Raw genomic sequence first — 27,306 nt, 5'->3', positions numbered from 1 at the left:
GCTGCAGACTGTATAAAGGCAGGGACTCCTGTGCCAACCCCGACCCATTCTTCTCCAGTGGGACTCTTAGTCACTCACCACCTGCCCCTCAGCAGGAAACGGGTAATTCCAGGATTCAGGAATTCAGTGACTTTGCGGGTGTGCGACTGGTCCTCAAACCTTGACCCCTGCACAGATATCGAAAGCCCCAGGCTTAATGAGTCCATCCCAGTGCTTGTCCACAGACTGGCCACTCCTTGGATCTCAACTCCGGAGCCCAGAGCCTGCCTGGCTCTGAGACAAGGCTCGGGGCTTCAGCGCCTTTGCTGAAATAAAAATGACCTTGGGCCTGGCACTGTGGTGCAGGGGGTTAAAGCCCTGATTTGCAGCATTGGCATCCCTGATAGGCACCGGTTCAAGTCCCAGCTGCTCCACTTCCCATCCAGCTCTGCTATGGCCCGAGAGAGCAGTGGAAGATGGCCCAAGTCCTTGGGCCCCTGCACCCACGTGGGAGACCCGAAAGAAGCTTCTGGCTCCTGGCTTCAGATCAGCTCAGCTCCATCGCGGCCATTTAGGGGGTGAACCAGCAGATGGGAGACCTCGCTCTACCTCTATCTGTAACTCTTTCTAATAAATAAAAATAAACCTTTAAAAAAAAAAGAAATACAGCCGGCGCCGCGGCTCAATAGGCTAATCCTCCGCCTAGCGGCGCCGGCACACCAGGTTCTAGTCCCGGTCGGGGCGCCGGATTCTGTCCCGGTTGCCCCTCTTCCAGGCCAGCTCTCTGCTGTGGCCACGGAGTGCAGTGGAGGATGGCCCAGGTGCTTGGGCCCTGCACCCCATGGGAGACCAGGAAAAGCACCTGGCTCCTGCCATCGGATCAGCGCGGTGCGCCGGCCGCAGCGTGCCGGCCGCGGCAGCCATTGGAGGGTGAACCAACGGCAAAGGAAGACCTTTCTCTCTGTCTCTCTCTCTCACTGTCCACTCTGCCTGTCCAAAAAAAAAAAAAAAAAAAAAAAAAAATACAAATAACCCAAAGTGCACACTTTATTTAGTACATGGGCAGCAAAATTCTATGGTATTATCTTAGTACGAGTTGTTTTCTGGGCTTTCAAAAAATGATTATTTATTTATCGGATAAGAAAAAGAAAGCTAGTTCACTCCCCAAATGCCAAATGTGACAGGAACCAGCTGTCACTGGGAGCTGGGAGCCAGAACTCCGAGTCTCCCAGGTGGGTAGCAGGAACTCGAGTTACCTGAGCCACCACAGCTGCTTCTCAGGTCTGTGTTAGCAGGAAGCTGGAATCAGGAGCCAGAACCAGGCAAAGTCAAGTATTCCTTACAGGGGACGAAGGCGTCGCAACCAGCACCTTAACCACTAGGCCACCCTCGACACAAGGGTTTGTAAAACACAAGACTAAAAAATAAACAAAAAAAAAGAAAAGAAAAGAAAGAAAGAATCACTAGGCTAAATGCCCAGCACTGTTTGTATTTGTAAAATAAAAATACCAGAAAAGTCACAGCTACTTGAGTTAGAACTGCCCATTCTTCCTGCTAATTTCCTTGCAAAGAACTATTCAACAGTAGAGGTGGAAACCAGTATTTTTCCCCTCATAAAACCCCACAGAGGGGAAAAGAAATCATTTGGCAGAACACAACTTCCCTGCAGCCTCCCTCGGTGTGGAGTGCGTCAAGCTTCTGTGGTCAGAGCCTCAATTAAACCAGCAGTGAGATCAAAGCGGAGTGCCCTTGGAGCACCACCACCAAGGCACTGTCTGGGTGCTGGCATTGCGCACTGGGGCGGCCCAGGACACTGACAGCCCGGCCTTCCTAGAGCTGTGACAGAGGTCGTCCATCCCACCCGAGACCACCAGATAGGGGCCAGGGGCCAGGGCTGTGGCTCAGTGGGTTGGGCTATCGCCTGCACTGCCGGCATCCCATATGGGCTCTGGTCTGAGTTCCAGCTGCTACACTTCCAAGCCAGCTCCCTGCTAATGCGCCTGGGAGAGAGCGCAAGGTGGCCCAAGTGCTTGTGCCCCTGCCACCCATGCGGGAAACCCAGATGAAGCTCCTGGCTCCTGGCTTCAGTCCGTTGACCATTGTGGGCATCTGGAAAGTGAAGCACTAGATGGGAGGCCCCTCTGACTTCTGGTCTGTCACTGTCAAGTCTCTCAAATAAATAAGTTTTAAAAATTAGTTAAGTGAGGCACAGTAGTAGCATATACCTGCTGTGCCGGCATCCCATATGGGTGCCGGTTCCAGTCCCGGCTGCTCCACTTCCCATCCAGCTTTCTGCTATGGACTGAGAAAGCAGTGGAGGATGGCCCAAGTCCTTGGGCCTCTGCACCTGCATGGGAGACCTGGAGGATGCTCCTGGCTCCTGGCTTCAGATTGGACCAGATCTGGCCGCTGTGGCAATTTGGGGAGTGAACCAGTGGATGAAATATCTCTCTCTCTTTCTCTCTAACTCTACCTCTCAAGTAAATAAATAAGTCTGTTTATTTACCAGCCCCAATAAATAAATATTTTTAAAAAATTAGATATTTTGGTGCAAGAAGTTCTGGAAGCCATGCACACAGAAAGCGACCAACACCCTGCTCACGTAAGAAAAGACCTTCCCACCAACCTTGCCTCACTGGATCCGACTCCCTTCTTCTCCCCAAAGCCAAACTGTTGGCTAAGTAAGAAATAAATAAATGAATAAATAAATGGCAGAGGCATTCACTGAGCACTGCTTCTCAGAACCCTGTGTGGATGCCATTACCACATCCCGCTGCACAATGGAAGAGGTGCTCTGAGGGTCCAACCAACCAACCGGCCAACACCCGCCCGGCTGTGGCGTCCTTAAGCGGGAGGTGAGCATGCACCAGAAGCCCTTGGCCAGGCACCTGCAGCCCTCTCAGCCACAGACCCAGCCCCTGCTGAGGTCATCAGTGAGCACAAGCTGTGAAATCAAGTACTGAGCTTACTTAATCTCTCCACTGGCTTCTCTCTCTCGCTCCCTCTCCCTGTCTCACCTCCCATCCTCCCCGGGTTTCTAGGAAACCTCTTCCCTCCAGGCCTGCTCCTCCTCGCCGCCCTCTCCCAGGCGCTTCCTCCATCCTCTTCTCACCACGGGCAGCTGCACACACCCAGCAGGCTCACTGTCACTCCGGCAGGCTGAGGCGCCCGATGCAGCCAATCTGTCATTCTGCCCCAGTTCAGCATCTTCCTTGCCCCACCTCTGTAGATGAGCCACTGTCACCCTTTCTGGATTCTTTTTTTTTTTTTTTTTTTTTTTTTTTAAGATTTATTTGACAGTCAGAGTTACACATAGAGAGAAGGAGAGGCAAAGAAAGAGAGTCTTTCATCTGCTAGTTCGCTCCCCAATTGGCTACAATGGCTGGAGATGCACCGATCTGAAGCCAGGAGCCTGGAGCCTCCTCCGGGTCTCCCACACGGGCATAGGAGCCCAAGGACTTGGGCCATCCTCCACTGCTATCCCAGGCCAAAGCAAAGAGCTGGATCGGAAGTGGAGCAGCTGGGACTCGAACCAATGCCCATATGGGATGCCAGCAATGCAGGCAGCGGCCTCACCCGCTATGCCACAGTGCCAGCCCCCACCCTTTCTGGATTCTAAGACGGTTCATCACAAGTTCCGCTCGCCCTGCTTGCAGCACGGTGCTGGCACGTGGCTCGGCCTTGGCCAGACTGACAGCCACGCGGCCGAGCATCAGGTGCCCTGAATGAAGGTGGTGGCCGCAGCACCGGTGCAGCGGGCCTGCAGCCAGGATGTCATGGCCCCAGTGGCCTACTTCCACGGCTTATTTTTGGCTGCGGTTCCAGCTGCTAAGTTCCCCCCAACCCCTGCCCCCCCCTTTTTTTGGGGGGGGGGCATGTTTGGCTTCTGGGCCTGGTTCTCAAGTCTTCCTAGAGTTTCTGTCAACTGCCCAACATCTTTTCAATAAATTCCTTTTCTGCTTAAATCAGCCAGCATTGGTTTCTGTGGTCTGACTGATTCATTGCCCAAGCCTGTGTGTCTGTGGCCCATACTCCTCTGCTGAGCCCATCTGCCTTGGAAGCCACCCCCATGGATGGCCAAAGAACCCAAAGAACCCAAGCTGAGCCCGTACTCAGCGTTCTTTGTGGGACTTCCCCGGGGGGTCTCCACTGGGCACCCCCACCTTGGTGGGCGGTCTTGCAGATGCCCTGATTCCTGTGTGGTTTTTTTTGTTTTGTTTTGTTTTGTTTTTACCCTCCAAAGGCACCTGATGCTGAGGGCACTCCTGGATTTTATACTTTCACTGCTCAAATCTGTCCCCAACTGTCTACTCTTACGGTTTTGGGGCCTTAGACTCCAAAGGCATCACACGTGCAATTTGGAGGATTTTACAAGCTATAATTACATTTACGTGTGTCATCATGCCACATCCCACATGCTATAAAGAACTCCTTGAGCCAAGTGGTTAAATGACTGCACAAACCTATAAAAGAAAAGGCCGCCAATTATGCTCTCATTTCTCTCACTCCCATCCAAATTGCTCTCTGGCTTAAAGATCTGACAATGTCCATGACTTCAGGATAGACAGCGCTACTATATGCTAATGTCACTAAGGATGATCTTGAAATTCGCAAAATGCAAACTTCACGTTGCATCATCTTGCAGTTCTAGGACAGGTGAGGATGAGAAGTCCGCTAGTCTGGCACAGATCACACTCGGCCGGGTGTGCGCACGGGAGAGAGGCGGCCAGAGCAGAAAGGTACCAACCAGGAAACAATCCCTGGAGCCACAGGCAAGGCCACACAGTACTGCAGCCACCTCCACAAAACTGACTTTGGGTTCCCAAAGCGTCCAGATGAACAGAAAGATTCCTCACCCGACACGAGCAAACAACTCCTTAACGCCTACCCATCACCCTTAAAGCGACTCGGCTGTTGAACTTACTCATATTATACAGAGTGCTACATCCCACCAATGTTCTTTTTCTCCTACCTACCTGGTATTAAAAAATTCACACAGCGAAGGCAGGTAGGTAGCTTTCGTGGGCTTATGGTATTATGTATGAAGACTCTTTAAAAAAATTGGTGGGGGGTGGATGGGGTGGGTAGGTATTTGGCCTAATAGTTAAGACACAGGCTGAAACACCTGCTTCCCATATCAGAGTGTCGAGGCTCCAGTCCTAACTCCACTCCCAATTCTAACTTCTGGCAAACAGAGACCCTGGCAGGCAGCAGTGACAGATCAAGGAGTTGGGTCCCTGCCCCGCCCCCCTGCCCTGAAGACCTGGTCTGAGTCCCCAGCTCCTGACTTTGCCTTCTATCTCCATCTGCTACAGGTATCTAGGGAGTAAACCGGTAGGTGGAAGCTCTCTTTCTGCCCCTCAAATAAATTTTTAAAGGTCATGGAAGAGAGGAATTAAAAGGCAAGTTTACCGGGGCTGGCACTGTGGCACAGCGGGTAAAGATGTCACCTGCAGTGCCAGCATCCCATATGGGTGCCGGTTCGAGTCCCGGCTGCCCGTCTTCCAATCCAGCTCTCTGCTATGGCCTGGGAAAGCAGTGGAAGATGGCCCAAGTGCTTGGGCCTCTGCACCCACATGGGAGACTGGCAAGAAGCACCTGGCTCCTGGCTTCGGATTGGCACAGCTCCGGCTGTTGTAGCCAATTGGGGAGTTAACCAGCAGATGAAAGCCCTCTCTCTGCCTCTGCCTTTCAAATAAATAAATAATTAAATCTTTTTTTTTTTTTAAAAAAGGTAAGTTTATTTTGCTACAAAATTTTTCCAAAAGCCATGCAAAGAAGTTTGTGGAAAATATAGATTATGTAAAAATTAAGCATGAATTTCAATTTTTTGCACCAAAATAAATGTATCTCGCAGCTGCATTCTCCATGAACTTTGTGAAATACCTCTGTGTGCATCACACGTCATCTGTGATTTCTCTCGTAGACGACACAGGGTAGAACAAAGTCCCTGATAGTCAGCGTGCTGACAGGAGAGACAGATCTTGGCATGGGCCTGGGAGGGAGGCGTTTCAAAGACACAGTCTCAAAGGACGGCCTAAGGACCGCAGAAAGGCTGGGAGATAAACGCAGAAGCACGTAACGTAATTTCTTAGAGGAAAAAAATAACCTGATCTAACTTTATGTCCCAGAACCTTTTAACTGAAACACACTGAACTGCCTGAAATTCCGTAAGAACAAATCCATCAACACAATCTTGAGATAAAGAACAAAGAGCGCTAGCAACACTGCCCCTGAACATCTAAAGCTTTTTAACCGTGGCTGGAAGGGCCGCCTGGTGGCCCTCGCGGCCCCACAGGAATGAAGGAGCCCATGGCTTCCGCGCAGTTGCTGGAATGCTATCAGCAGCAACACCTGTCTCTCTGTGTCTTACACGGCCTGGACCACACGCTGTCATTCCAAAGTGCACGCTTTTTCTCTTCACACACACACACACACACACACACTCCCTCTGAACATAATGCCTGTCAAAAGGATAGTCACTGGGCTTCCAAGCTGTCCACCTGGCACTAGCCCGTGCCACACCCTGGGCCACGGCACACACCTACTACTGCCACACTCACTTCTTTTTGTTTTCTTGTTTTGACAGAGTTACAGATAGAGACAGAAAAGTCTTCCCTCTGTTGGTTCACTCCCCAAATGGCCACTACAGCCGGCACTGCACCAATCTGAAGCCAGGAGCCAGGTGCCTCCTCCTGGTCTCCCATGCAGGTGCAGGGATCCAAGCACTTGGGCCATCCTCCACTGCCTTCCCGGGCCACAGCAGAGAGCTGGACTGGAAGAAGAGCAACTGGGACTAGAACCCGGTGCCCATATGGGATGCTGGCGCCGCAGGCAGGGGGTTAACCAAGTAAGCCAGGGCACCGGCCCCAACACAGTTATTTTCTAACTCCAGTACTGACTCTGATGGTAACAGCGTCTCCGTCTTGTCCAGAAAGTGTCAGTGGCCAACAGCACTAACCCACACACCTGTCTCATCTGGCCAGCCCCTGCCTGCCCTGGGGGAGGTGGGTTCCAGGGCACCTGCCTTTCCTGGCAGCATCGAGACCAGCGTTTCTGAAACAGTCGGACGGTAAAAGAAGTGGCTACACCAACGCAAGGGTTAGGTAGCCTGTAGGTATAAGAGGGGGGACGAAGACAAATGGGAATTTTGGTGCAGCTGAATGAAAGGAGAAATGTAGAAGCAGGCCTTGGAAGGGGGCCAGCATTTGCACACCAGAAGTCATGTCCACAACCTTGTTAGGGGGCTCCAAGCCCTCTTCCAGGGTGCAGCTTAGGGGACTCTTGCCCACCCTGCACCCAGAAGGCTACCAGGTCCACTAACATCCATGCTGATGAAGTTCCAGGAGTTACAGGAACTCCACGCCCAGGAAGCCCTCCACCCAGCAAGCCCTGGGGATAGGTGGGGGGATCAGAGGGTCCATTCACTCATCCACAAAAACTCCAGTCTGAATGCAAGCTGGACGTTCAGTCCCTTCCCGAGACGCCAGCCTGGTCTGCCCGGTGGATTCCTCCTCATTAAGTCTCGCTAGCGTGCTCCCTGCGTCTCTGTGTCCCGTCACACTTCATTCTTGCAGGAAGACAAGATCCTCTGAACAGCCCAAATCAGATGGTAGCACAAAGCGACGTCTATGTAAGGCAAGGATGGTTCCCGTGTGTGAGCTGAGAAATGCCTGCACGGGACTGGTTCAGAGCCTGCCTGCCCTCCAGCCTCCCAGCCAGCTTTGCAGGGACCCCCCCACCCCCATCCCAGGTCGGGCACTTCGGGGAACCAGGGGTGGAGAGGTGTCCCAGCCTGAGGCAGTCACACCAGAAAGAAAAGGTTCTGCAGGTAACACCCACCTGGCCTTCCAGGAAGCTGGTCTTGAACCACCATTTGCACTTAGGGGAGGCAAGGGTGCAAATTCTTAATACCGCCTTCCTTCCCCTGGGGTGGCTGGCAGGAAGCTCCCAGTGGGAAATGGTTGTCTTCCTGCTCTATTTAAACTTGTTCAACAATGTGTCAAACTGCTCAGCTCTTGCAAAACCAGAAGGGGAAACTAGGGAGAACCGCGGGCGGGCGTGCTTCCTAGTTGGTCTCAGAACAGTCGGAGTGACGTCACAGAGCAAGCAGTCAAAGAATGAACTTGGCTCCAACTCGAAGGCCCGTGGGCTCCCTGGGTCTCCAGTGGGGGGCAGACCCGCCAAGCTGCAATCAGCTAGAAGGACCCACGCGTCTCATTTCCGTTTCCACTACTGGAAAATTAAGGTGAGACCTCTATGCCCACTGTGAGGCTTAAATGAAATGTGTTTGCAAAGGGCTTTGCAAGGTGCTCAGCAGAATGTTTGCCCTCCATACACAGAAAGCGAGAGATGACTGTCCTCTCTAAGGCCAACAGAGAAGCAAACGAGTAAGCACAGACATTCTGAGTTCCAGACTCCACGACTCTACGGATGCACATGGGGGCGGGGGTGGAAAAGTGTCTGGTTCAGAATCCATTCATCAGTGGCAGAGCAGGGAGGGAAGCGGGCCGGGTGCCCCCCCCCCCCCCCCCCCGCCCAGTGCATTCCAGCGAGCTGACAGCTGGCGGCTACCAGCCAGGGGCTGAGCTGGGGGCGGGCACAGCAGCAGCAGCAACACAGGCAGGAGGCTCCCTTTCAATGCAGCCCAGGGATTTAATTGTGGGTAATTATACAGCCGCTACTCATATGCAAATCATGCATGCAGAGTTTCCCTTTTAAATTGTAATTTTTCTTTCAAACTCGGAGGTACCGAAGTGTAATTGCCAAAGATGTCACAAAAGAAAGGATTGCCCTGCTTGGTCGCGGAGAGTCCGGGAGGAGGCTGTGCACGGGCCTCGCCTGCTGGGTACAGCCAGCAGCTAGTTACCCTCTCACCCTGGCCGCCTGGGCTCCCTCCCATCCTGCTCTAGGGTCTCCTTGTCAGCCCACTCCTCCCTTCCCCTCCCCTCCATCCCTAGACAAAGCCCAGAATATGCATCCCGCTCAGATGCACAAAGGCGGCAGGGGGAAGCCAAGACGGGCTGGTGGCAGTGTGGTTTTGGTCCATTTAGTCCCTCTACCAATCAACACCAATTCCAGAAATAGAGCTCCCCAGCAAAAACCTTTGTTGTGTGAAGCCTGTAACAGCAACACACACGGATACACACACACACACACACACACGCATACACACACACACGCGCACATGCTGCCATGACAAGCAAATGAAACAAAGCTGTTGTATGCTACACAATTACAACTGGAAAAAAATGCACAGAGGAAAATGAGACGGCAGCACCAACATATGAACAGCGATGTTTGGAAGACTGAAATACCAGTAATGTTTCCTTTCCCCTCGCTTTTTCCAAAACTGTGAACTGGCTCCGAGCCTCTGAGTGTGGTGTGCTTTCAGAAAACGTAAGCAACAGGAAGGTACAGCTTCCTAAGTACTGCTTATAACGATTTCTTTCTCAGGGTCCAAACAACACACGCCCACATTTACAAACTGTTTAAAAACTAGCAGAAGCTTCAATGCCAAAGTAACGTTTTTTGCTCTATTTCCTCTAATTCCCTGGGGTCACCTGTCCTCCTCGGTGGCTCCCAGGCTACAGCCGGGTCCCCTTCTAGTACCATCTAAAGCATTCACTTGCTGATCACATCCGCTCCTAGGACTGTACAAAACAAGCCCAGGTTTGCACCTCTGCCTTGCCCTCTCCAACCACCGCCACCCACACACCCACACCCCCCCACCCACACACCCCCCCACACACACACACCCTGGGGCACCTCAATGACATCTCAGATGCAGCAGGTGTACAGCTAAGCTCCAAACCCACTCAGCCCACAACCATCTCCTCCTCCGGGCATTCAAGCCAGGAACCCCAGGGTCATCCTTTACTGTTCCCAGGGCCAGGCCCACACCCAAGCCCCTGGAAATCCTGTAATCCCTGCTGGCCCTGCACCCAGAACCTCACTGGCCCACAGCCACAGCCCGGCTCCATCTCTTGGCCATCAGCTGCTATGGCCTCCCTGGTCTCTCTGTGGTCTAGACTCTGCACCAGCCATCGTGGTCTTTGGTAAGCCTAGCTCAGAGCCTGTCACCACTCTGCCCAAAGCTCCCGGACTCCCCATTTCATAGACACACGAATTCCACGTCACACTCCCCCACAATCTCACCTCCTGTGACTGTCTTCTGTTTGGTTCACACTCTGCTCTAACTACCAGGGTCTTCTGGCTGCTGGGTGACCCCTGCAGGTGCATGTTCCCACCACAAAGCCTAGGCAGCTGCCGATCTCTCTGTCTGGGACATTCTTCACTTAGAAAGTTTCATGGCAAATACTCGCACCTCCTTCAAATCACTGTAAAATTTTGCATCTTCTATTTATTGGAGTAGCAGAGAGCTCTCCCATTCACTGGTGCCTTCCCCCAAATGCCCTCAATAGCCAGGGCTGGGAACTCAGTGCAAGTCCCCCATGCAGGTGGCAGGAACCCAACCACTTGAGCCATCACCACTGCCTCCCCAGGGTCTGCATTAGCAGGAAGCTAGAGCCAGCAGCCAGAGTCAGGAATTGAACCCCGGCACTCTGACGTGGAGTGCGGGCGTCCTAACCAGCAGGCCGAACGTCTGCAGCCAGGACTAGAACTCAGATACCCCGACATGGGGAATGAGTATCCTAACCACTAGGCCAAATGCCCACGGAAGTCTCACCCTCCTGATGAGCCCCCGCCCCATAAGCCTCATCCTCTTTGTTCTTGCTCTGTTTTTTCCAGCCTTTCCCACACCACTGATCTCCATCTACGATCCATCCAAATTGGCTGTTAGCTCTATCTGTCTTGACTATACATACTTCCAGAGCCACCAGGACAGAGATTTGGTCTATTTTGTTTGCTAATGTGACCCAAGAATACAGACCACACATAGTGAGGCCGTCCGGTGGGGGCTGGGGGTCTGTGGGCCCCGCTGACATAGGCAGAATGTCTTCACAGGCAAGCTGTCCGCTGTGGCTGCAAAGCCTGTCTCCAGGCCAACTGGCAACTCCCACACTAACAGCTTCCTGTGCTGCATGTGTGACTTTGCAGCCTTAAATCACACCTTCAGGGCAGGGGCAATCTTTCACCCAGAGCTGGCAGGAGAAGGGGCTGAGCCCCTGGGGAGAGTCAGACTGGTTCCAGGAGATCCAGGCGATCTTGTGTGACCTTACAGCTCTAAGTCACACCTTCAGGGCGGCCGACATCTTCCACCCAGAGCTAGCAGAGGAGGGGGCTGAGCCTCTAAGGAGACAGACCCGACCCACCCGACCCACCCCACCCCCCACCCCCACTAGCTATCTCCATGAGCCCCAAGCCAAACAACATATGTATGTGAAACCCCCTATCCAATGGGCACCCCAACATTATACTTATCTACTTATCGAATAGGAAGTGTGCTCATTCTAACATGTTAGAAACTGCAGGATCTTGAAAATACTCTCCATATTTTAACTTAAATATTTACCAGGTCTCATTTATACAAGTAATAAAAGTGTGCAAAGGATATTTCTTAAAACCACAGTCAGGGCAAGCTGTATTTCTTACTCAGCCTAAAAAAACCAAACCAGGTCTACTCATGCCAAGGGTACACAAAATAAAAATGAACTACTAAATTGCAAATGCTGTAATTATTAATAAAATAGCCAGAGAACTAAACATTTGAAGGTACAGCAGGCAGAGGATCCTACAAGGAAAATAAGGCGCTGAATCATGCATTGAAAAGTTACAGAAGAGGGGCCAGCGCTGTGGCATTGTAGGCTAAGCCTCCGCCTGCAGTGCCAGCATCCCATATGGGCACTGGTTTGTGTCCCAGCTGCTCCTCTTCCAATCCAGCTCCCTGCTAATGGCCCGGGAAAGCAGCGGAAGATGGCTCAAGTGCTTGGGCCCCTGTACCCGCATGGGAGACCCCGAAGAAGCTCCTGGCTTCAGATCAGCCCAGCTCCAGAACCACTGCAGCCATCTGGGGAGCCAACCAGTAGATGGAAAACCTCCCTGTCTGTAGCTTTACCTCTCAAATAAATAAAATCTTTGAGAGAGAGAGGGAGGGAGGAAGGGAGGGAGGGAGGGGAAAGAAGGGAGAGAGGGAAAGTTTCAGAAGAGATTAAGCTGGAGAGTGTGATCGAGCAGTTTGGAACTAGCAGAAGTAGTCCCAGTTGTTAGCATTTAGCTTGGGAGAATCTTCGAGTAAGTTCCACCTAGAACCTGGCCTGCTCCCACCCCCCTCACTGGAATCAGCTGCACCAGTTAGCACAGCAACCTGCTGGAATGAACATATTTACAACTCAAAAATGAAGCAATTAAAACCTAAAGTATTTGTAAACCAGATACACAAAAATACAGGTAAGCTGTGGGGAGGCCCAACCCACCAGCCGTAGCCTCCCCTGTGCCACATGTGCACCCCACTCCCTCGTCCACCACCCCCCAGCTGTTATGCAGGTGAATGTGACAAGCAGAGAATGCCCAAATCCACCTGTGCCTGCGGCCACACACCTGCGTCCTCCAGGACACAGAGCACTTGAGCTCCTGTTGGTGCCTAAGCTAGATGAGTACCAACTGTCCCAAGAAGCTAACAAGGTCCCACTGAACAGGCACATCGTCACCCATTAGACTGAAGCAGGTCATCTCAGAATGCAAACATACAGTCTATCACTATGAGAACAAACGCTCAGGGCTGATGCTGTGGTGCAGCGGGTGAAGCCGCCGCCTGCGGTGCCTGCATCCTGTCTGGGCACCGGTTCATTGGCTGCTCCACTTCCGATCCAGCTCTCTGCTATGGCCTGGGAAAGCAGAAGATGGCCTAGGTCCTTGGACCCCTGCACCCACGTGGGAGACCCAGAAGAAGCCCCTGGCTCCTATCTTCGGATCAGCCCAGGTTTGGCCATTGTGGCCAATTGGGGAGTGAAGCAGCAGATGGATGATATCTCTCTCTCTCTCTCTCTCTCTCTCTAACTCTGCCTTTCAAATAAAAATAAATCTTTAAAAAAAAAAATGCTCTCTGAGAAAAAGGCTGGTTCTGCACAAGGCCCAAGATGATCATAAAGAAAGAGGGCCGGTACCGTGGCATAGCGGGCAAAGCTGCCACCTGCAACACCACATCCCATATGGGTGCTGATTCCAGTCGCGGATGCTCCACTTCCGATCCAGCTCCCTGCTAACGGCCTGGGAAAGCAGCAGAAGATGGCCCAAGTGCCTGTGCCCCTGCACCCACGTGGAAAAAGCTCCTGGTTCCTGGCTTGCGTCTGGCCCAGCCCTGGCAGTTGCAGCTATCTGGGGAGTAAATGGGCGGATGAAAGACCTCTCTCCCTCTGTTAACTCTCAAATCAATCAATCTTAGAACAAAGGAAAAAGTGTCCCTTAAAAAATGCAAACTACATTTTCTTTAAAAAAAAAAAAAGTTTCTTTTAGAAGGGACAAAAATATTCTAAAATTAGATTGTGGTGGTGGTGGGTGGTGGCGCACAACCCTGTGAACCTACTTTTAAAACACCAAACCGCACCTCTTTGATGGCAGGTGAATTATTATCTGGATTAAAAAAAAAAAAAGTGAACAAAAACCATGCCAGCCTGCTAACGGAACCACTGATTTCACATAGAGAAGGCGAGAGGAAGCCTCCCAGGCAGATGCTGCTTCTTAAACAGAAAACTCACAAGCTCTGCAGGCTCCCTCCCTCTCTGTGAGTGGACACAAGGAGCATGCGCAGACACACACACACACACACACACACACACACACACACACACACACACTCGAAAATGCCCCATGCAGATGTATCCGATTAGCACTGTCCACACCTCCCATCATTATGCAGCGCTTTGTAAGCAGCAGTTAATTCCTGCCTATTATCCAAGTGCAAAATCCTCCTGCCTAATTGCAGGCAGACTGGCAGCTGCGGAGAGCAGCCATCTGACATATAACCCCTGCTACTATGAGCACCCCGAGCATCTGGGAGCATCAACTTCTATCGGGCACGCACCACGAGACGGGGATCAGCAGGGACTTCCTGCCTCAGTCCTTCGCAGCTTCCTTTAAAAAGCGGATGAAGAGAAAGGCGGTGATCAGACTAAAGTCTGGAGGAACTGCAGGGGGAGGGGAGGAAGTCCAGCAAGAACGAACAAGCGGTTACACGGAGACACGTGACCCTTAAACCACCTGGCTTCAGCGCTCTGCCAGCTCCAGCGCCACTCAATGAGTCTGAATTGGCCGGTTCTCCAAATAATCGCTTAACCTCTCTTCTTAGGGAGGGTTTCCGTATTTTAAATAACTCCCATTGTGTTCTTCCTTTAACAATAAACAGAGTTGAGAAAATATACTAACAGCACTTTAGGCAATGAAACTGTGTACTGCCTTGTAAAACGCCGTATTTATACAAGAAAATGCTGTGTAAAAGAAGCAAAGCACTCAGTTAAATTTCCAACTCTGATCACAAATGACTGAATTTTTAGTCTGTATTCAGGACACCTGAATCCTTTCCTCTCATTTTAATAGAAGATGGGAAACCCTGCCATGTTCTGCCAGTGGTTATAGACCGAATCCTTTAAAAAAGGACAATCACCTGTAGTGGAATCTTTAAATATGTATGGTTCCTAAACACTTCCTCCCTTTTAAAAAAATTCCTCGTGCAGCAGCTCACAGAGGCAAGAAGTAATTCAGTCCACTAGGGTCCAACCTGGCTGTCCCGCAAAGACAACCAGGGGCAGGGATTTGGCTAGGCAGTTGAGACCCCTGAATCCCACACTGGAGTGTCTGGGTGTGATCCTGCCTCTGGCTCCTGACCCCAGATCCCTGCAAATGCAGAGTCTGGAAGGCAGTGGTGATGGCTCAAGTAGCTGGGTTCCTGCCACCCACATGGGAGATGTGGATTGAGCTCCCAGCTTCTGCCTGGCCCAGCCCTAGCCATCGTGGGCATTTGGGAAATGAACCAGTGGACAGGAGCATACCTTCTTTCTCTGCTTCTCAAATACACACGTTAAAGTTTTTATTTATTTAACTTTATTTGAAAGGGAGAGAGACAGACTAGAGAGATCTTCCATCCACTGGGTCACTCCTCAAACGCCTGCAACAAGTCAGGGTTGGACCAGGCTGCAGCCAGGAGTCAGGAACTCCATCCACATCTCCTACATGGGTGACAGGGACCCAAGCACTTGAACTTTCATCCCCAGGGAACACAGTAGCAGGAAGCTGAATAGGAAGTGGAGCAGCTGGGACTCAAACCAGGCATTCGGATATTGGGTGTTCCAAGCAGCAACTTAACCCTGTGCCAAACTCCCGCCCAATGAAAAAAATGTTTTTTAAAAATGAAAACAAAAATATAGATCTCAGGGTTCCACCCGTTCTTCCTAAATCAGAGCCGCTGGGGACAGAGTCCAGAATTATGCGTTGGAAATGTCTTTAAAAAAAAAAAAAAAAGATTTATTTTACTTGAAAGACTTACTGAGAGAGAGAGAGAGAGAGAGAGAGAGAGAGAGTGAGTCAGTCTTCCATCAGCGGGTTCACTCCCCAATATGGCCACCAACAGCCAGGGCTGGACCAGATCGAAGTCGGGAGCTTCATCAGGGTCTTCCACGTGGGTGCAGAGGCCCAGGGACTTGGGTCACCCTCTGCTGCGTTCCCAGGTGCATTAGCAGGGAGCTAGGACATGGACGGTGCTCACATGGGAGGCCAGCGACACAGGCAGGCCCTTTTACCCGCTACGCCACAACACTGGTGCCAGGGAACCTCTCCTCCCAGCACTTTCACTGCGCACTACTCAGAGCACACGCACTTGGGTCATTTCCAAAATAGTGTAAAATCCTGTAGTCTTGGTGGGCATCAAGTTGCAGGAAACAGACTCGTTCTTGTAAGCAGAAAGGGTTTAATGCAGGGAATGGAGCATTTACAAAACCGCTAAAAAGTTTGGGGGAACCTGGACAAGTCAAACCTGCTTCTGATGCGACACCACGCACTGCCCTTCCAAGCCTGTCTCCAGCACTGAGCCCCAAGTCTCCCGCGGCCTCTATCACCCCAAGACTCTCTCACCTACTTCACACTTCCTCTGGGCTGTCTTCTGCCCCTCCTGTGGCGAAACTGCTCTGCTCGTTCAGATTCCATGGACCTAACAAATCGTATGAATTTCTTCTTTAATTCAGCTCACCACGCAGCCTGTCTGGATCCTGGAGGGTCCTGATCTGTCAGTTCTTCCGTGAACTTGCAGCTAGGCTGATGGGATTCATCTGAAGAACACAGCAGCACTACTGCCCTGGAAAACTGCCAATCGAGTTACCTGGACCCACCAAAAGTCAACCAGCATTTTCTACACAGGATTTTTGGAACCTACGTCCAGCATTGGAGTGACCACATAAAAAGTCCAAAACACGGTCCCTAGCCCCAGAAGTCTGGTTTCTCAAGGGAGCAGCACAGACCTAAGAAAAGCAAACAGGGGGCTGGCGCTGTGGCATAGGTTAATCTTCCACCTGCAGCGCCAGCATCCCATATGGGCACCGGTTCTAGTCCCGGCTGCTCCTCTCCAATACAGCTCTCTGCTGTGGCCCGGGAAAGCAGCAGAAGATGGCCCAAGTCCTTGGGCCCCTGCACCCGCGTGGGAGACCAGGAAGAAGCTCCTGGCTCCTGGCTTCGGATCAGCACAGCTCTGGCCGTTGCAGCCATTTGGGGAGTGAACCAGTGGATGGAAGACCTCTCTCTGTGTCCTCCCTTTCCTGTCTGTAACTCTAGCTGTCAAATAAATAAATAAATAAATAAAAACTTTAAAAAAAGAAAGAAAGAAAAGCAAACAGGAGAGAACAAGAATTCTGGATGCTACAAATAGAGTATGGATGCCAGTATAATACGAGCTATCATGATTTCATCTTACAGTACACGAGCAGCTCTCCCCTCCCCACAAAGCAGCACAGGGTCACATCTTGTCTAACAGCCCACAGAGTCCATTTTTGCAACCTGGTCTTACTTAGACACAATACACAGGCACAGTCACCTGTGGAAAATCTCCCACAGGTTATGGGGGTGGGCTTTACAGGGATATGGACTCATTGCTAACTGGGAACACACAACAGTGGGACACAAAGTGCACACGGGCCCTTGCATTCATTCCTTCGTTTACAACCCCCAGTGAGCAAACTCCCTTTCCTCCCAGATTTCATTTGAGATCACATCTGGGCTTGTATTCAGATCACCACCACCCCCGGTCGTGAGAATTCAGTTTTCTCTCTTCAGCAGGTTTTCGCCTCTCTCAACCCACTCCCTGCCATTGTAGCAGTATCTGTTTCTAAATGAGGAGTTACACAACTTTCCTTACTCCGCACCCTGGCTCTCACGAAGCGGAAACACGCACCGAGTGCACTTCCCTCTCGGTTAGGGCGCGGGTGGAAGAGCTACACCCACAATCGCCAACTGAAGCGGAAACCTTCATTTTCATCTCCCCTGTACAAGGATCCCACCCCACCTACCGAATCTCAGAAGCACGGAGTGTGCAACTGCCTTAGAGGAAACTCATCACCCATCAGTCCTTGTAACTACTTGCAAGCACCCACCCAACAGCAAACAGACCCTTCCCGGGATGACTCCTCCTGGGCACCCAGATAAAATCGATCACAAGCTAGCCCAGAAATCACTGCTGAGCACAGCACACAGGCTCATGGGGGGAGGGGCCTCTCTGGAGTCCCCTGCACAGCAGAGGTATAGGCAATGGGTCCCACCTCCCTTCACCTGCTGGCTACAACCCCACAGCCTGGTGTGACCAGCATCACCCCCTCTGATGGGAACTGAGGGGGCTGTTACACTGTCCGTCTGTTACACTGTCTGTTACACTGTTACACAGAGGCAGACAGAAGCTGTGACACAAACACAGGACCAGCTAGGCTGGGGAAGAGAACCAGACAAGACCGTTATTTTCGGAACGGAAAATGGAAGTGAGAAAGTCATTTCCTGCTCTAGTTCAAAAGCAAACACTTTCCTCCCTTACCTGCTTTTGAACAGCTTCTCTCACCTTACCGGGAACTGCTTGGTTTATCTGTTATTACCGCAACCAGACTATGCCTCGTTTGAACACCCCGGGACTCTTTTTCCGGTATTTTCAAACACGCCACCGTTTTCACCAGGCCCCAAAAAAGGACACCTCTGACACCGACCCCCGCACATCTAGCAGTGGACTCAGGCCCGGCCGGCTCTCGTCTGTTTCCACAGACTGGCTGCTTCCCTCTCCACATGTCTCCATGTTCACAACCAACAACCCACCGGGAGAGGCAGGCTGCACCCTGCTTGATGTTCTCTAGGGGCACAAATCTCAAAGTGGAGGAGGCTGACGTCTCACCCACCTCTCCTGCAGTTCTGTGCGAGTGTCAGACCACGGGCGCAGCAGCTGCTGGAGGCAACGCATGGCTCCAGCTCCCAATGGCAATCAAAGCGCAAAAACGTGGTGCCAAAAAGAAGAAGCCAAAGACACATGGATAGGAGCGCTGGGCAGGAAGCACTAAGGCATCAACAGCAAAAGGATGTCACCACCACAAGACCTTCACTCAGCTCATTGTCAGAATCTGAGAATACAGCTGGGACAGACGTTCCTGGAGCTCTTCCTGGAGCTCGGCATCCTAAGAGACCCTCCCCCCGCCCCGCCCCCCCCCCCCCCCCGATTCTGATTGTTTCCCTGGAAGAAACCAAGGAGCAGCAGATAAAAGCTAAATTGCAGAAGGCACAAGGAGTGAGGAGGAATCACATGTGCACGCTCTGCTAGGCCCCAGCCTGGCTCTGATGGTTGCACTTGTAAAAAGGCTGAGAAAGGGCCGGCGCCGCGGCTCACTAGGCTAATCCTCCGCCTTGCAGCGCTGGCACACTGGGTTCTAGTCCCGGTCTGGGCACCGGATTCTGTCCCAGTTGCTCCTCTTCCAGGCCAGCTCTCTGCTGTGGCCAGGGAGTGCAGTAGAGGATGGCCCAGGTCCCTGGGCCCTGCACCTGCATGGGAGACCAGGGGAAGTACCTGGCTCCTGGCTTCAGATCAGCGCAGTGTGCCGGCCGCAGGGGCCATTTGGGGAGTGAACCAACGGCAAAGGAAGACCTTTCTCTCTGTCTCTCTCTCTCACTGTCCACTCTGTCTAAAAAAATAAAAAAAAAAAAAAAAAAAGGCTGAGAAGGGGCCCCAGTGTTGTGGTGCAGCAGGTTCAGCTGCAGCTCACAAAGCTGGCATCCCAGATGAGCGCAGGTTCAAGTCCCAGCTGATCCACTTCTCATCCAGCTCCCTGCCAATGCACCTGGGAAAGCAGCAGAAGATGGCCCAAGTGCTTGGGTCCCTGCGCCCCCGGGGGAGACTCGGATGGACTTCCTGTCTCCTGGCTTCTGCTGGGGCGGGGGGGGGGGGGGGGGGGAATAGGGAAGGGGGGGGGGGCCAGGCCAGGTCCTTGTGGCCATTTGGGGAGTGAACCAGCAGATGCAAGGTCTGTCTCCCCCACCTTTCTCCAACTCTGCCTCTCAAATAGATAAAATTTAAAAAAAAAAAGATGAGAAGATACTGAGAATCTAGAAATGAGTCACCAAATAATTAAAGTGAAAATTACTGTGCCTCCCTTGTGAGATTCATTCACTACTGGCAGACACAACCACCTGCCTAGGGTAATCCGAAAACCTAAAGCCACCAATGGCTTTGTCCTACACGTGAACTTTACACCAGAGGGACCAGAGGGGAGACCGGGCCCCAAAAAGGATCTCCAACCTTTGGGTGAGAGGGAAATAACCTCATCCAGTCAGCACTTACTGAGCACGGCCATGTCTCGGGCACTGTCTCAGACAAAGGGGACACAAGCATCGACAGAAGCAAGAAATTTCACACAGCCCAGAACCTACAAAAATACTCTCAACAGAACAAGCACGATGCAAAAACCTTCACTGGGAGAACTCCTCCTGTGTTCCCGCAGCCCTGGACGCCTGTTTCCACCCCGGTGTTCCACACTCTGACATGAGATGTCCTGCTTCCTGGGGTAGGGGAGTGTCCAAACAGGAGCTGCAGGAGGACGCATCCAGAAACAATGTGTAGAGGGATGAGTGTTCGGTGCAGTGGTTAATAAGACACTGCTTGGAACATACGCACCCTATACAGCAGCACCAGGGTTTGACTGGCCAGGACCACTTTTTTTTTTTTTTTTTTTAAGATTTTATTTATTTATTTGAGAGGTAGAGTTACAGACAGTGAGAGGGAGAGAGAGAGAAAGAAAGGTCTTCCATCCACTGGTTCACCCCCAAGTTGGCTGCAACGGACAGAGCTTAGCCAATCTGAAGCCAGGAGCCAGGAGCTTCCTCTGGGTCTCCCACCCGGGTGCAGGAACCCTAGCGCTTGGGCCATCTTCCACTGCTTTCCCAGGCCATAGCAGAGAGCTGGATTGGAAGTGGAGCAGCCGGGACTAGAACCGGTGCCCATATGGGATGCCAGCACCGCAGGCGGAGGACTAACCTACTGCACCACAGCACTGGGCCCCCAGCACTTCTGATGCCAGCTCCTGCTAATACAGATCCTGGGAGGCAGCAGGTGACCGCTCAAGTACTTAGGGTCCTCTGCCACCCACTTGGGAGATCTGGTTTGGGTTCCCAGCTCCCGGCTTCAGACCAGCCCAACCTTGGCTGTGGCAAGCATTTGGGGAGTGAACCAGATGGGAGATGGATCTCTAGATCTATCTGTGTATGTGCACGCATGCCTCTCAAACAAATAAGAAGTGCTGGATCCCTGAAGCTAGGGCTAGGGCAGTGACTCACTTGAATAATCTAAGTAGTGAGCAGTGGGGAGCGCAGACAGGAGGAACCACAGCTGGGCCACGTGTGGGCTCTGCTCTGGAGATGCAGACTCCCAGGGCCCCACGCCAGACCCGCCAAGTCAAAATCTCCAGGTCAACGAGAGCGGCGATGACCCGAGTGCCTCCATGCTTGGGAGACACCCGTCTAGAGAGGAAGAGTGGGGGAACCCACGCACAACTGGGAACAAGTCAGCCTCACTCAGGCAGCAGCAGGGATAAAAAAGACACATAAAAAATTAAACGGAAACAGGGTTGTTTATGAGCCTGTTAAAGTCTGCAATGAAGAACACACACTAGCCCTCGAGAGGCTATAAAAAAATCACCATTTCAAGGGTTTTTTTTTTTTTTTTTAAAGATTTATTTATTTAAGAGACAGAGTTACAGAGAGGGAGAGAGAGAGATCATCTGCTGGTTCACTCCCCAAATGGCGGCAACAGCCGGAGCTGCGCCGATTCAAAGCCAAGATCCAAGAGCTTCTTCCAGGTCTCCCACGTGGGTGCAGGGGCCCAAGGACTTGGGCCATCTTCTGCTGCTTTCCCAGGCCATAACAGAACTGGATTGGAAGAGGAGCAGCCAGGACTTGAACTGGTGCCCATATGGGCTGCTGGTGCCGCAGGCAGAGGTTTAGCCCACTATGCCACAGTGCCAGCCCCCACCATTTCAAGTTTTTAAGAAAACTAGGGGGAAAAGAATAGTTAAAAAAAATAATAAAAATAAAATAAAAACTTTCAAACACATGCCTAAATGATTTGTTGGCGTGACTCACGCACACACACTTGAGAGCAGAAGGATCATCGCGGTGCATGAAAGTCACATCAGCCTTCAAACCAGGGGAGGGTGCCTGCCAGAGACTCGCACGGGTGCCGTGATCACAGGGGCGTCACGAGGCATGAGGCTTCACTACCCAGACCGCAGTGTGGCCCGCAGGACACAGCCGCCCAACACAGTCACTCACACAGACAGCCCAGCTTTACGTTCAGAGCACATTCCCAGAAACCCACGCGTGAAGCCACCCCACATCCTGCCATGGCCGTGACTGTAACTGAAGGGTACCTCCTGGTCCAAAGTACCAGATACATCACAGCCACGACAATGCTGCACAACACACACAGCACAGCCACGACAAGCTCTAATCAAGGTAACAGCAGCAACATCAGGCCTCACCCCTAACCCTGGGGCTTTATGTCAGCTGTGACCGCGGGAGTGGTTGGCATGGTGGTTAGGACGCCACTTGGGAGGCCTACACACCATACTGGCATGCCTGGGTGTGAGACCAGGTTCCACTCCTAATTCCAGCAAGAGACGGTGCAAGGGCTTGGGTCTCTGCCATTCATGTGGGAGACCTGGACTGAGTTCGGGGCTCCAGGCTTCCGCTTAGCCCAACTCTTGCCATGGCAGGCATTTGGAGGTGAACCAGCATATGGGAGAGCTCCCGTGCTAGCTGCCTCTTAAACAAACTTTTTTTTTTTTATTTTTTTTTTATTTTTTTTTTTATTTTTTTTTTTTTTTTTTTTTTTTTTTTTTTTTTTTTTTTGACAGGCAGAGTGGACAGTGAGAGAGAGAGACAGAGAGAGAAAGGTCTTCCTTTGCCGTTGGTTCACCCTCCAATGGCCGCCGCTGCAGCCGGCGCACCGCGCTGATCCTGGCAGGAGCCAGGAGCCAGGTGCTTTTCCTGGTCTCCCATGGGGTGCAGGGCCCAAGCACCTGGGCCATCCTCCACTGCACTCCCTGGCCATAGCAGAGAGCTGGCCTGGAAGAGGGGCAACCGGGACAGAATCCGGCGCCCCAACCGGGACTAGAACCCGGTGTGCCGGCGCCGCAAGGTGGAGGATTAGCCTATTGAGCCACGGCGCCGGCCCTTTTTTTTTTTTTTAAATAAGTGATCTGGGGCCAGCGCCGCGGCTCACTAGGCTAATCCTCCGCCTAGCGGCGCCAGCACACCGGGTTCTAGTCCCGGTCGGGGCGCCGGATTCTGTCCCGGTTGCCCCTCTTCCAGGCCAGCCCTCTGCTGTGGCCAGGGAGTGCAGTGGAGGATGGCCCAGGTGCTTGGGCCCTGCACCCCATGGGAGACCAGGAAAAGCACCTGGCTCCTGGCTCCTGCCATCGGATCAGCGCGGTGCGCCGGCCGCAGCGCGCCGGCCGCGGCGGCCATTGGAGGGTGAACCAACGGCAAAGGAAGACCTTTCTCTCTGTCTCTCTCTCACTGTCCATTCTGCCTGTCAAAAAAAAATAAAAATAATAATAAAAAAAATAATAAGTGATCTGGCCGGCGCCGTGGCTCACTAGACTAATCCTACACCTAGCGGTGCTGGCACACGGGGTTCTAGTCCCGGTTGGGGCGACGGATTCTATCCCGGTTGCTCCTCTTCCAGGCCAGCTCTCTGCTGTGGCCCGGGAAGGCAGTGGAGGATGGCCCAAGTGCTTGGGCCCTACACCCGCATGGGAGACCAGGAGGAAGCACCCGGCTCCTGGCTTCGGATTGGCGCAGCGCGCTGGCTGCAACGTGCCAACCGTAGCGGCCACTTAGGAGGTGAACCAATGGAAAAAGGAAGATCTTTCTCTCTGTCTCTTTCTCTCTCACTGTCTAACCCTGCCTGTGGAGGAAAAAAAAAAAAAAGGAAGAAGAAGGAAGAAGAAGAAGAAGAAAGAAGAAGAAGAAGAAGAAGAAGAAGGAGGAAGAAGAAGAAGAAGAAGGAGGAAGAAGAAGAAGAAAGAAGAAGAAGAAGGAAGAAGAAGAAGAAGGAAGAAGAAGAAGAAGGAAGAAGAAGAAGAAGGAAGAAGAAGAAGAAGGAAGAAGAAGAAGAAGGAAGAAGAAGAAGAAGGAAGAAGAAGAAGGAAGAAGAAGAAGAAGGAAGAAGAAGAAGAAGAAGGAAGAAGAAGAAGAAGGAAGAAGAAGAAGAAGGAAGAAGGAAGAAGAAGGAAGAAGAAGAAGAAGGAAGAAGAAGAAGAAGGAAGAAGAAGAAGAAGGAAGAAGAAGAAGAAGAAGGAAGAAGAAGGAAGAAGAAGAAGGAAGAAGAAGAAGGAAGAAGAAGAAGGAAGAAGAAGAAGAAGTGATCTCAGTAGACCACAGGTCTAGAGCTCTCCTTCAGGGCTGGAATTGGAGACCCAGAAAAGTATCTGTCCAAGGTCAAGGACCTGGTTAAACAGCTGAGCCCCCTGGCAGGCAGTCCAGCATACAGCTAGACAAGCCTATCTCCGTTACAAAAGTCCCTAGGACACACAGACTATCACCAGAGTGAGACATACGAATAAAAACGTAACTCTCCCATATAACATGTTTTACCTGCACATGCTATCACAGAATAAACATCTAAGTATGTGGGCCTAGCTACCATTTTTGCTTGGGTTTTTTTTAAATTTACAAAGCATTATGGGAGGACACCTGTTGTCAACCCAGAGCAGCCCTGTCTTCTTATCCCACCCCACTTGTGGCACTCAGCTCTGTCCCCCAGCCCTTCTGATGAGAGACTCAGCCATGCTCCTTGGCTCAGAGGCCGGGGACCGGCACATGGCCCAAAGCAGGTCACACAGAGCTGAGACTGACAATGCGGAGCAGCCAGTGGCCCAACTCGGCACCAGACTCTCTGCAGGAGACAGAAAAGGTCAAACAGGAGTGACACACAGGGGGTCGGCACTGTGGCACGGCGGGCTAAGCCGAGGCTGTGTCTCCAGCATCCCACATCAGAGTGCGTGCCAGTTCACACCCCAGCTGCTCCGATTCCAATCCACATTCCTGCCAATGTGCCTGGGAAGGCAGCAGAAGACGGCACAAGTATCTGAGTCCCTGCTGCCCACGTGGGAGACCACGACAGAGTTCCAAGCCCCTGATTTTGGCCTCGCCCCAGCCTAGGCCATTGCAGCCATTTGAAGAATGCACCAGCAAATGGAAGATAAACCTCTTCCTCCTCCTCTTCCCCCACGCCCATCACTTTCAAATAAAATAAATAAATCTTTTTAAAAAAGAAAAAAAGAAGTGAAACTTGGGCTGGACAGAAAGACAGCCCCGAGCACCTAAAGTGAGATGTACCGGCCCATCGGTCCCCAGCAAGGAGAGTGTGGTGATGAAGAACTGCACTCTCTCCCTTCTTGTCTGAATTATCTGTTATTGAGATCTGCAGGGAGAAGACTGCATTGTGAAGTCAGCGCAAGGCTGACACAGGACACATCCTTTGTTCACTGAGTGTCTCAGGCCCCCTCTGATTGTCTGGAATCTCGGGTCTCGCCCCTCGCATGGGGTGAAAACAGAACACAACCAACCGGGCGAGTCGTGGCCGAGGCAGACTGCAGGGTACGGATGCTTTCTTTTCTGGGTGTGGCCTTGACTCGGAAGTTTCCATTTTAACGCTAGCTAACTCCAGATTGTTTTCCCCCACAACGCCATCAGCAAGAAACTGATAATTAACCATCCCAAGAGAATGTAACCAGGAGGCTGGAGGCCAGGGTGGGTGTCCAACCCAGCAGCTGAGACACTGGCTGGGACGCCCACGTCCCACATCACAGGGCCTGGGTCCCAGTCACAGGTCTGCTCTCCGTCCCCGCCTCCTGCTAGTGCACATCCCAGGAAGCCGCAGCAACGGCTCGATTACTGGAGGGTAAGCTCCTACTGGAGTTCCAGGCTCCCCGCTGCAGCCTGGCCCAGCTCCAGCCGCTGCAAGTATTCAGGGAGTGAACCAGGGGATGGGAGCTCCTTCTCTGTCTCTCTGCCTCTCACAGGAAGAAAAATAATAAATAAATGTGTGAAATGTTAAAAAAATAAAAATCGAGGCCAGGGAGCAGACACGGCCTGCCCTCTGAATGCGTCTCACGGGCACATTAGGGGCCACCACTGTGCACGTCAACCTTGGCAGCTCCTCTTCTTCAGAGACTTCCCCTTATTTGTGCCCCAAGTCCGATCCTCACACTTGCCTCACAGATTTAGTTTTATCTGTGGCTTGTGCCTCTCACTTGACCTCCATCTCATTCGTGAGACAACCATCCCCTTCTCTAGCTTTCTGGCAAACTGAGAATAAACCTCATGTCTTACAGAGGGAATTCCATTCATTCAACAGGCAGCAAGGGAAACAAGCACCAGGCCATTCATAAATTTCCCAACTACTTCCCATTACCAAGCAGCATGATTCTGGCAGTTTTACGTAACACAGTCTGCCAACACCTGGCATACCACAAGCCAACTACACTCACAGGAAATTGTGCTTCAGGTCTCATTTGGACCTAAAACACGGAGGGCACAAAAATTAAAATTCTAGGTTAACTCTATGGACTTCACTTTTTCAGGACTGAGAAATACGGTGCCATAAGGAATTATTACATGATGGTTAAATGAATACAGCAAGCCAAGAGAACTTTCTCAATCCATTGAGTCCTACAGAAGAAGTGTAACCACCATATATCCGAGAGAACTAGAAAAACCCAATCCCTCCATGAGGAATTCCTTGGCCTGGTCCCCATCGCTTTGGCTAGGGCCCTAGCAAACCCGGTGCTCAACACAGTCCCTGGGCGGTGGGGGGCTGGGAAGGGGCCGCCCAGCAGGTGCAGGTGGGGAGCCAGGTGAGAAAGGAAAAGGCGGGGGGCGGGGACAGGCAGAGCCGTGGAAATGGCCACGTTCATTACAAAGCAACGGGGGCTAGAGCACTCAGCCAGGCACAGAGGACACAAAGATGAAAAACAGAACCAAGGGTCTTGTTCTTAAAGAACTCCATCTCGCAGGAGGCAGATAAACAGGAGAAGAGAGAAGAAGGCAGAGCATGGAGGCTGTGGCAGAAGCAGAAGCGGCCCCACACCTGGGAGGGCAGGCTCGGGGGACTCTGGGCATGCATTTACTGTATTTCCACCATGGGGCTCCTTCTCCCAACTCCTCCACCTTGCAAGGACAGAGACTTCCCTCTCTGAGGGCTGGGACACCTGCTGACAAACCTGCAGACTCAGGAAGTTGCAATTCAAAGGGCACAGAGAGGAACTCACCACCATAGGAAGCTTCAAGGTGAGAAGGTCCCATTTCGTAAACTGCGGCTGAGGGTTCCCATTTCACAGTTCCCCGGCATTCTCCCAGCTCCTTCACCACCGCACACTCTCTCCCCCACAGACCTTCTGGTGCCCAGTCCTGGTGCAGGTGGCATTTTGTTCTGAACCACTCTGCCCAAGCCCAGTCTCAGGAGAAGCACAAATAGCCACAGAGCAAGGGTTACGCTGGTGGGTGGGCCCTTGGCCCACACCTGCAAGGGAGAGCCTGGGTTTGATTCCTGGTTCCTGACTCCAGCTTACGCAGGCCCTAGAAGGCAGCGGATGATGGCTGAAATAACTGGGCCCTGCCACCCACGTGGGAGACTTGGACTGAGCTCAGCTTTGGCCCTCAGCCCAGAACCACTGCAAGAATCCAGGGAGTGAACTACTGCATGGGAGCCAGCTCTCCCTCCCCCACCAAAAAAAAAAAAAAAAAAAAAGAGTTGTACTGGCAGGTGCACCATGGAATCTTCTTACTCTTCTCCATATTGTTGAAAGATGGTAAAATAAACATGTGTTGCTTCTGTATTTAAAACACACACATACAGCC

At 52.0% G+C, this 27,306-nt stretch overlaps 1 protein-coding gene across 9 annotated transcripts in view; it reads right to left on the bottom strand.

Moving 5' to 3' along the window:
- The window catches only part of TMEM131L (transmembrane 131 like), a 199,845-nt gene that overhangs the window by 95,277 nt on the left and 77,262 nt on the right, over positions 1-27,306 (bottom strand). The window contains exon 1 of one of the 9 annotated variants that reach the window (XM_070047380.1): positions 7,822-7,917. The exons of the other annotated variants lie outside the window; for them this stretch is intronic. The gene's annotated coding sequence lies outside the window, so the exon portion shown is untranslated. Of the gene's footprint in view, positions 1-7,821; positions 7,918-27,306 lie in introns of those variants that run through there. 9 annotated transcript variants of the gene reach the window in all.

The sequence above is a fragment of the Oryctolagus cuniculus genome, chromosome 8 (assembly GCF_964237555.1).
Source record: "Oryctolagus cuniculus chromosome 8, mOryCun1.1, whole genome shotgun sequence".
Classification (NCBI taxonomy): domain Eukaryota; kingdom Metazoa; phylum Chordata; class Mammalia; order Lagomorpha; family Leporidae; genus Oryctolagus; species Oryctolagus cuniculus.
The sequence above is the reverse complement of the archived record's forward strand: the minus strand, read 5'-3'. Positions and strand labels throughout refer to the sequence as shown.